Source organism: Canis aureus, chromosome 30 (genome assembly GCF_053574225.1).
Source record: "Canis aureus isolate CA01 chromosome 30, VMU_Caureus_v.1.0, whole genome shotgun sequence".
NCBI classification, from domain to species: domain Eukaryota; kingdom Metazoa; phylum Chordata; class Mammalia; order Carnivora; family Canidae; genus Canis; species Canis aureus.
The window spans coordinates 37707647-37716237 of NC_135640.1; positions in this window are offsets into that span (position 1 = coordinate 37707647).

Consider the following 8591-nt stretch of genomic DNA (forward strand, 5'->3'; position numbering starts at 1 on the left):
AACGAAGTGATTACAAGCTTCACTTTTAGAACCAGATAGACTTCAGTCCAGTGTGGCCATGGGAATTTTAAATATCTCCCAAACCTCATCTCCTCATCTCTAAAATGGGGATTATGGAGCTATCTTTTTAGGACTATTATGGGGATTGGATTGAGCAATACCTATAGTTGGCTTAGCATCACCCCTGCACTCAGGGAATGCCCAATGTTCACTATTTTGGAGAATAAAAATAATAGTTCATACATTCACAGCTCCTACCCATGGGCCAGGCTCTGATGTGTTTTCTGTGTATGTCACATTATTTAACCCTCATGGTGATCTTGTGAGTAGGCATTATTAATTCCACCCCTGGGTTCCAAAATGGGAAATCAAGGTACAGAAGGTTTGAGTAATGTGTCAAAGTCATACAGCCAACCAGAGGTTGAGTCCAGACTCAAACTCCTCATCCCACAAGTTGTGGGAACTTAGATCACGTTTGCAGATGGGAAAAGTGGTCTCCAGAGCAAGAACACTGGGAAGCCCAGTAAAGTCACTGCATTTCTAAAATCAGTGTCATCAATGTTGAAAAGCTAAAGCATGCAATCCTCACTTTGGTCCTATTCAGACAAATTTCAATTTACCACCATCTAGGTAAATAATACCAGTTCCTCAACAATATGGTCCAAGTATCTGTCATGGGGGTACAGTAACTATGAGTAATTCCATAAAATGCAAACTTGCCACTGGCTCTTAAATCCCCAGATCACTGTGGAAATTACAACCATGTTGTTTCTTGTCCCCTGGTAACTGGCCACTGAACATCCATGACTTAGGTCATGCACAGACAGTAAAGGGTGTCATTGTGTGGCTTCCTTGTAGCCCACCAATAAACTTACATGGCATTTTACAAAAATGGAAAGAGGGATTGGCCCCCCCAAAATGGAAGTGCATCCAAGGAAATAATAATATTCCAAGCAAAATTCAAATCAGATATACAATGAATTATAGAAGAAATAACTGATCATGGGCACGTTGCTGCTGCTGCAGTTCCAGACACTTCTAGATATTCAGCCAAAGAATGGAAGAAGGCCCCTCATCAGCAGAATGAGGAACATGGGATGCCTGGGTGGCTCAGTGGTTGAGCGTCTGCCTTTGGGTCAGGTTGTGATCCTGGGGTCCTGAGATCGAGTCCCACCTCCCCGCGGGGGACTATGCTTCTCCCTCTGCATATGTCTCTGCTTTTCTCTGTGTGTCTCTCATGAATAAATAAATAACATCTTAAAAAATTTTTAAATGGGGAACATGGTTCTGATATAAAGGATGACAACATTCAGAGGAAATGACACCAGCAAAAATCTTCTCATTAAAAGAACACTCGGGTATTTCACAACAATGAATGCACAAAGGAAATCGGAAGTTGGCCCAAACTTAGAACAGTTTGCCAAGGCAGAGGAAAGATGCTCACTGGGTATGGAAAGTTATGTGATAAGAAGTCAAGTACTGTTCCAGCTACTTTCATTAAATTCTTCTGAAAGAAATAAAACACTTCAATTCTCCATGTTTCTGATGTATAAGTTGCAGTGTGTGAAATACATATTAGTTTTACAGTTTCACATTTCCCTATACATTCAGCACTAGTGTTAACACAACTTTTAATGCTTTGACAAGCCCTACTAAAGATCACTGAATAATAGTAAGTTTTTCCCTTGATTATTATGATTGCTTTGCACAGCGTACAGCCACTTTTATGGCCCCAAATGTGCACATGCCATATACACTAGATGTCGACCCATGCAAAGTGTGTTCATGCCTTCCCAAACAGAGCATGGGGCTAAATGAGAGCTTCTTCTCCCACACTCTTCTGATCCTTGCTGTCTCCACTTGTCAGCATCCCTGGGGCTGGCTTCCATCTCCACAGGGATACTTTACCCATTCTAAGGTGGCTTCCCACCTTTCCATGTCCTCTTCCTGCCTCCTGACACGCAGACTCATGGGCACTCCTAGGTCGCCCTCAGCACCCTTCTGTTTTGCAACAGCAAGCAGTTTGTTGAGTTTGCTGAGTGCATGCTTACTAGTAATGCATTCTATCTTCACTCGCCCAAGCCCCTACAAGGAGGGTGAGATTCATATCCCTCCGACTCTGCTGGAGAAACCGAGGCACAAAAAAAAAAAAAAGAAACCAAGGCACAGGGAAAGAAGATGACTTTCTTGAGTCACAGAAAGTGATTAAGAACAAAATTCACAGCCAAGTGGTCTGGCTTTAGAACCTGCATGCTTGACTTCTCATCTTGGTTGCCCCATGTGGTCCTTCTGCAGAGCCACAAGCTTCTCACAAGACTACAAAAAATATTGAAAACTTGGTCAAAGAAATATATGTATAGTTTCTAGAATACAAAAACTGTAAAGAAAAAAAAAACAGTCCATGTAAGTGTGAACACACATAGTATTTATCAACTTTAAAAATAACTAAATTAGGTGTTAAGAAAAGATTCTTCAGGTTTTAAATAATGTGTAAGTTCGATTTTAGGACTTGAAATCATCCCTAAGTATGCAGGTTGATTGCCCAGCATCTGAGCCAAACATAAAACAACTCATTTTTCAAACAAATAAAAAAATATTTCAAATTTTTTATAGCTAAATACATATATATGTGAAGTGAGATGTAGCCTCATTTTTAACTGTGTGATTTGAAGTGGACACAAGTCTTTCCATAATAATCATTGGAAAGGAGAGTCTAAGCTATCTTGCCCTGGACCCTAGTTTCGAACATCGCTCATTTGTAGATGGTCCTATATAGGCCCCTCCTGGCCTGAGAGACCTGCATCCCAGCTGCCTGCCTGGGACCAACCCCAGGACTTTTGCATGCAGCAGCCTACAGGCTCAGGCCTTTGGTCCATGGCCAAAGGTTTCAGGGCCAAAACTCTGGAGCCAAATCCCATTGGTTGGGATTAGGTTCAAATCCCATTCTCCTGCCATGCACAATACTACCTTGGGAGGGGGTAGCCTAATCTTTTGCTCTTCAATGCAGATAACAAACATACCAACTTGTAGGGGTTGTTTGTGTAGATTGAGCTTGCACATGGCACCTAGAGAGCCATCAGTGGATTCATTAATTCATCTATTCATTCACCAAGACTTTGCAGCACGACTGAGTGTTATACACTGGTCTAGGCACTGGACAGAAAAACTCCTGCCCTGGAGGAGCCCACATCAGTGAGGAAGATGGATGATAAATGGGAGAAGAAGATACAGCGTGTTCATGGGGCAGGAGATATGCGCTAAGGAAAGAAGACAGGTGGGGGGGGGATGGGCAGAGTGGGGAGCTCCCAAGTTTAGTTCAAGAGCTCATGGAAGGTCATTCTCCATCTGAATGAAGACCTGAAGCAAGCAGGGAAGTGAGTTCTGAGAAGTCTGGGGGAAGTGTTCCAGGCAAAGGGAGCAGCCAAGGCCAAGGTCCTGAGGCAGGAATTTGCCTGTATGTCTGAGGAACAGCCAAGGAAGCCAATGCAGCTGGATCAAAATGAGAGAGGTTGTATTAATTTGCTATGGCTGCAAAACAAAGTATCACAGACCAGGAGGCCCAAACAACATAGATTAATTTTCTTACAGCTCTGGAGGCTAGAAATCTAAGATCAAGGTTTCAGTAGGGCTGATTCCTCTGAAGCCCCCTCCTTGGCATATAGATAGCTGTCCTCTCCCTATGTCGTCACATGGCTGTTCCTCTGTGTGTGTCTGTGTCCTGACCTCTGCTTGTCAGGGTGGACCAGGGCTCACCCTAGTGAACTCATTTACCTTTTTAAAGGCCTCATCCCCAAATATAGTCACTCTTTTGCAGTCACATTTGAGTTAGGGCTTTCACATGTGAATATTGGGGCGATGTAGTTCAGGCTCTGTAGTCTAAGAGAACACAGATGAACCACCACTGGTGTGTCATGCAGGAAGGAATTGAGGCCAGGAACCCTGTGGCTCATAGACCACTGAATGGGCCTCCAAGAAGACTTGCAGAACCACTTAGGACTCAGGGTCTGAGCAATGAGTCTCCCACTGGAACTACAAGTTCAAGCACATGTGCTCTCTCTCGGAACGCTGCCCTGATTGAGCCATGCAGACTCCCATTAGCGAAAGGGGTGGTATTTAAAGATGGCAGGGAGGGTAGGAACTTGTATTTTCCAGCACCTTCCATGGCTGGGCCCCATGGTGGGTCCCTTCCATAGTCACATGGGTGGGAGAAGAGACAGCCCCCCCCCACCTGGACATCAGACACATACGTGACCCTGGAATCTGGACTCACACAGCCCCCACAGGATCCACTTTTCCCCTATGAATCTGGAGGCTACTTTCCTCCTGAGAGCTTTGGTTTCTTCCTGGGGCACTGTGAAGGTCTCCTGATATAAGCAGAGAAACCTCCACATGAGTCTACATGCAGCAGCGGCTCTCCTTAGTCCCAAGGCTGTGTCCTCTGTGCCCCTACTGTCACCACAGTAAGTCTGAAAAAAACCTGACTTTCCAGGAAGGATGCCTCTGACCAGGAGAGGTCAGGCCTGGGCAAATCCCCACCTCCCCCAGGAGGGGGTGCCCTTTTTCAGAGGCCTCAGTGACAACTTGGTCACATGGGCAAAAGGGAACACCATGCCCAACCCTCAACACAGAGTGGGCCACAGTGGACTCTAATTCCTACCACAATTATGCTACTTATGTCTCTGGGAAAAATTAATCTACATTGTTTTTGAAAAATCTGATGGCCAGCGTAAGGGACAGGGATGCCACAGAGAGGGCAGCAAGCAGTGTTTCTTCTCAATGATGGGGGGCAGAGGGGCTGCAGTGTCGGGAACAGACCTCAGGCAGCTCTCTCAGCTTCTTCTGCAAACGGAGAAAGTGACCAATCTCTGCCCTTCCCACAATGGATAATTTCTGAAAAGTCTGGGGGGAAAATTAAGTTGATTTGTTAAAAAGATAGTATCTCTTCTCTTTTGCTCCCTCTCTGAAGTCTTCTTAATGAAGTGCTTACTTTATCATTTCCTTGTCTTAGCTCGGACGGGTTAAATACTGGGCTAAATTGCTAAATTTGTTTAGACAAGCTCTATAATATTAAAATGGAAGAAGGCGAACATAGTTTCCAAGTCCAGAGAACATTCCGTTCCCTGGTCTTCAGTTGACAACTGAGTGTGCTTTACGTTTACAAGACAAGCTATAGCTTGTGAAACAAATGTGGGAATGATCTGAAGCATGAGACATCCATTATTTATTATGTAATTGGAGAAAATTCTGGCTGGGAGAAGTCCCTGGCTGAAAGCACAGAGGATTTATCCTTTTTTCTATGTGTAGCATAGTTCACAATTTTGTTCTTCAACAAAATTCAAGTATATTGGTTTCTTTGATAATTACCCTGGTGGCAGTTCCCCTTTTAGGCCACCACGTGAGACTTGTCAAGTTGGGTGTCACACACATAATCATTATGCCTGGAGAGTATGAGTCTCTTGGTTAAGAAAGACAAATAATTCAAAAAAAGTGGTAAGTAATTTTTTTCAAAGTCTTAAATTTAGAATGATGATGTTATTTTGTCTCCAAAATTAGTAATTTTGCTCCAAAAACAGCACCCAAAATCATGTAGATACCTGTCTATGCCTTAAAAGCACAGAGGTAATATTAGTCTATAAATTGCCCCTATTTTATTCACTGTATATCTACACTACAACCTCTTCAAGCCATAAAAATAGTTCTGGTTCAATCAAGGAAAAGAAATGCTTCATAATGACCTTATTTATTGCCTTTCATTAACAAAACCATCTCCCCAATGACACCTCCCTCCAGCCATCTGGGACTTGTGGAGCTCCACCTTATGAATGGCTGTGACTTTAATATAGCAATCCTTCTGCATCTGGGCCCCTGGGGCAAGGGTCTGTGGAGCCTTCTGGAGGATTACCTCTCTACCACCCTCCCTTTACCACCTTCACTCTCTCTCTATAGCTGCTCTATTTTCTTCCCAACAATACTCTGTCAACTATATTATTACTTGACTCCTGTACTATCTTTCTCTCCCAACAAGAAAACAAGCTCCAAGAAGACAAGGATGTTTTCTGTTTTATTCACTTCTCTATCCCTAGCTTCTAGGAAAGCACTGACACATAGTAGGTGCTCAATCAATATGTGTGGAGCTACTTAGTTAAGTAAGAACTAATGACAAAAGGCATAGGTGAATTCATTAACAACATTAAAGAGTTTTGTTCTTTTATTACATGCAATAAACACATATGTGTAACAAGGGTGGTGTAAGCATATACATTACTATTTCATGCTATTATGGGTTCCTGAATACCTGGGAGAAACTCTAAGGACCATCAATTAAGAACCATTGATATAAGGGAGCAAGAGCTACACTGAAATGCTGAAGACTTAATCCTGTTACCTACTGTGTAACCCTGAGCAAACCCACTTACATCTTCCTGAGTATTGGTTTTCTTGCATGGCAAATGGGAATAATAATAGCTGATCTACCTACCCAAAGAGTTAAAAAAAAATGAAACCAGTGGATGCAAACAAAGTCTGTAAGCTACAAAGTACCACATACACGTGGGCTATTCTTAGGAAAGTCTGTTACAGTGAGTCTTGTCTTTACTCCATGATCCCCGCAAGACAGAGGATTGCACCACTGGTGCCTTCAATCAACTTGACCACCAGGGTCTATCATCACCAATACTGCACCTCTCTCTGGGGTCTATTGACCATCCCCTGTCAAAGGAAATCCCATGTAGATTTGCCCTGAGTATGACTCTTCCCCATTTGCCACGGTGGTAGTATATTGGATTCATGCTGTGTGGACACGATGACTCATAGAATGCATGCTTTTTGGCTTTCAGCCTTGGCACCATTGACTAGTCCTCAAAATCTTCTAACAGACTCTCTCTGTAATTGTACTATTGTCTTATAGTAACACTGCTTTTTCTTTAGACCAGGTGATATTTTAAAACATGTTGGAAACATTTTTATCTCTGATAAAAATAAATGTTCAGTGTAAATGACAAAGTGCTGGATGAACATGGTGATCCTAATGATTGATTATTCTCCCTCTATTCTGACCAATAAGATGTGCTCTTTGCAAGCATGGTTCAAAACAACTAGCACATACTGGGGAAATTGAGCATCAAGGCACCCTGGTATAGCCTATCTGGTTGTCATCCCAGTAGATACTTAAACATTGCCAATACAGACCCAAACAGCTTTGTATTTTTCAAATGTAGAGTGTTGGGTTATTTTTTAACTGCTTTGATTGTGAACTATGCTACACATAAGAAAAGGGTGCAAATCAGAAATGAGCTGTTCAATGTATATCATAAATCAACAACAAAAACCAAACCAAACAAACAAACAAAAAAAATGCCCATATAACAGTGCCAAGGTCTAGAAATAGAACGTTGAGAACACCCTGTAGTGTTCTCTCCAAAGACGACTGTTACACTTTTTTGACTCTTGGTAAATATTTCCTTACTCTTTTTTAGATTCTCACTGAAGCATGGCCTTCTTTACAGTATAGTTGACTTCCGCCTGTTTTTTAAACTCTGTTTGAGTGGAATTCTACAATATATTTTCTTGAGGATCTGGCTTCTTTTGTTCCTTGTTATATTTGCAAGATTCATTCATCTTCATGTAACAGTAGTTCCATTTTCACTGAGGTATAGTAGTTTATGGTATGAAAATAACACCTTCATACAAAAAAAAAAAAAGAAAGAAAGAAAATAACACCTTCATGAATCCATTCTTGATAAACAGTTGGGTTGCTTCCAGGCTAAAGGCACAACACAGATGCTGCTGTGAACATTTTCTCGTGGGGCGCCTGGGTGGTTCAATGTTTGAGCATCTGCCTTTGGCTCAGGTCATGATTCTGGGGTTCTGGGATTGAGTCTCACATCGGGTTCCCCACAGGGAGCCTGCTTCTCCCTCTGCCTGTGTCTCTGCCTCTCTCTCTGTGTTTCTCATGAATAAATGAATAAAATCTTTTAAAAAGAAAATTTTCTTGTACATGTGAAGACTCTTATACAAATCTCTTGGTAGACATGGTTTTCTTCTGGGTCTCTACCTCGGAGTGGAATTACTGAGAATGAAGGCATCCAGATATTCACTTCAGTAGAGAATATCAAAACTACTTTCTTTAGTTATGAGAACTGCAGTATATAGGACAGAGTTTCCATTGCTCCCTATCTTCACCAGCTTTTGACTGGACACTTCTTCTAATTTTAGCCACTGTGATTAAAACCATCAACGGTTTTAATTTGCATTTTTCTCATTATTAATGAAGTTGAGCATTTTTTCCTATATTTATTGGCCTTTTGAATATCTGTCTTTGTTATACATCTTCATCCATTTTTCTCTTGGGTAATTTGAGGTTAGTGTATAATCCTCATGTCAAGGAGTCTTGCTAAACTTACTGACTGATATCACTAATTTACCTAAATCCCAATTGGTTTCTTTTTCTTTCTTTCTATATATAATTGCATCATTTGTGAATACTGACCTTTTTATCTCTTTCTTTGCAAAACTTATATTTTATGTTTCTTTTTCCTGCCTTATTGCACTGGCTAAGATCTCCAATGCAGTGGAGAACAGAAGTAGCATAG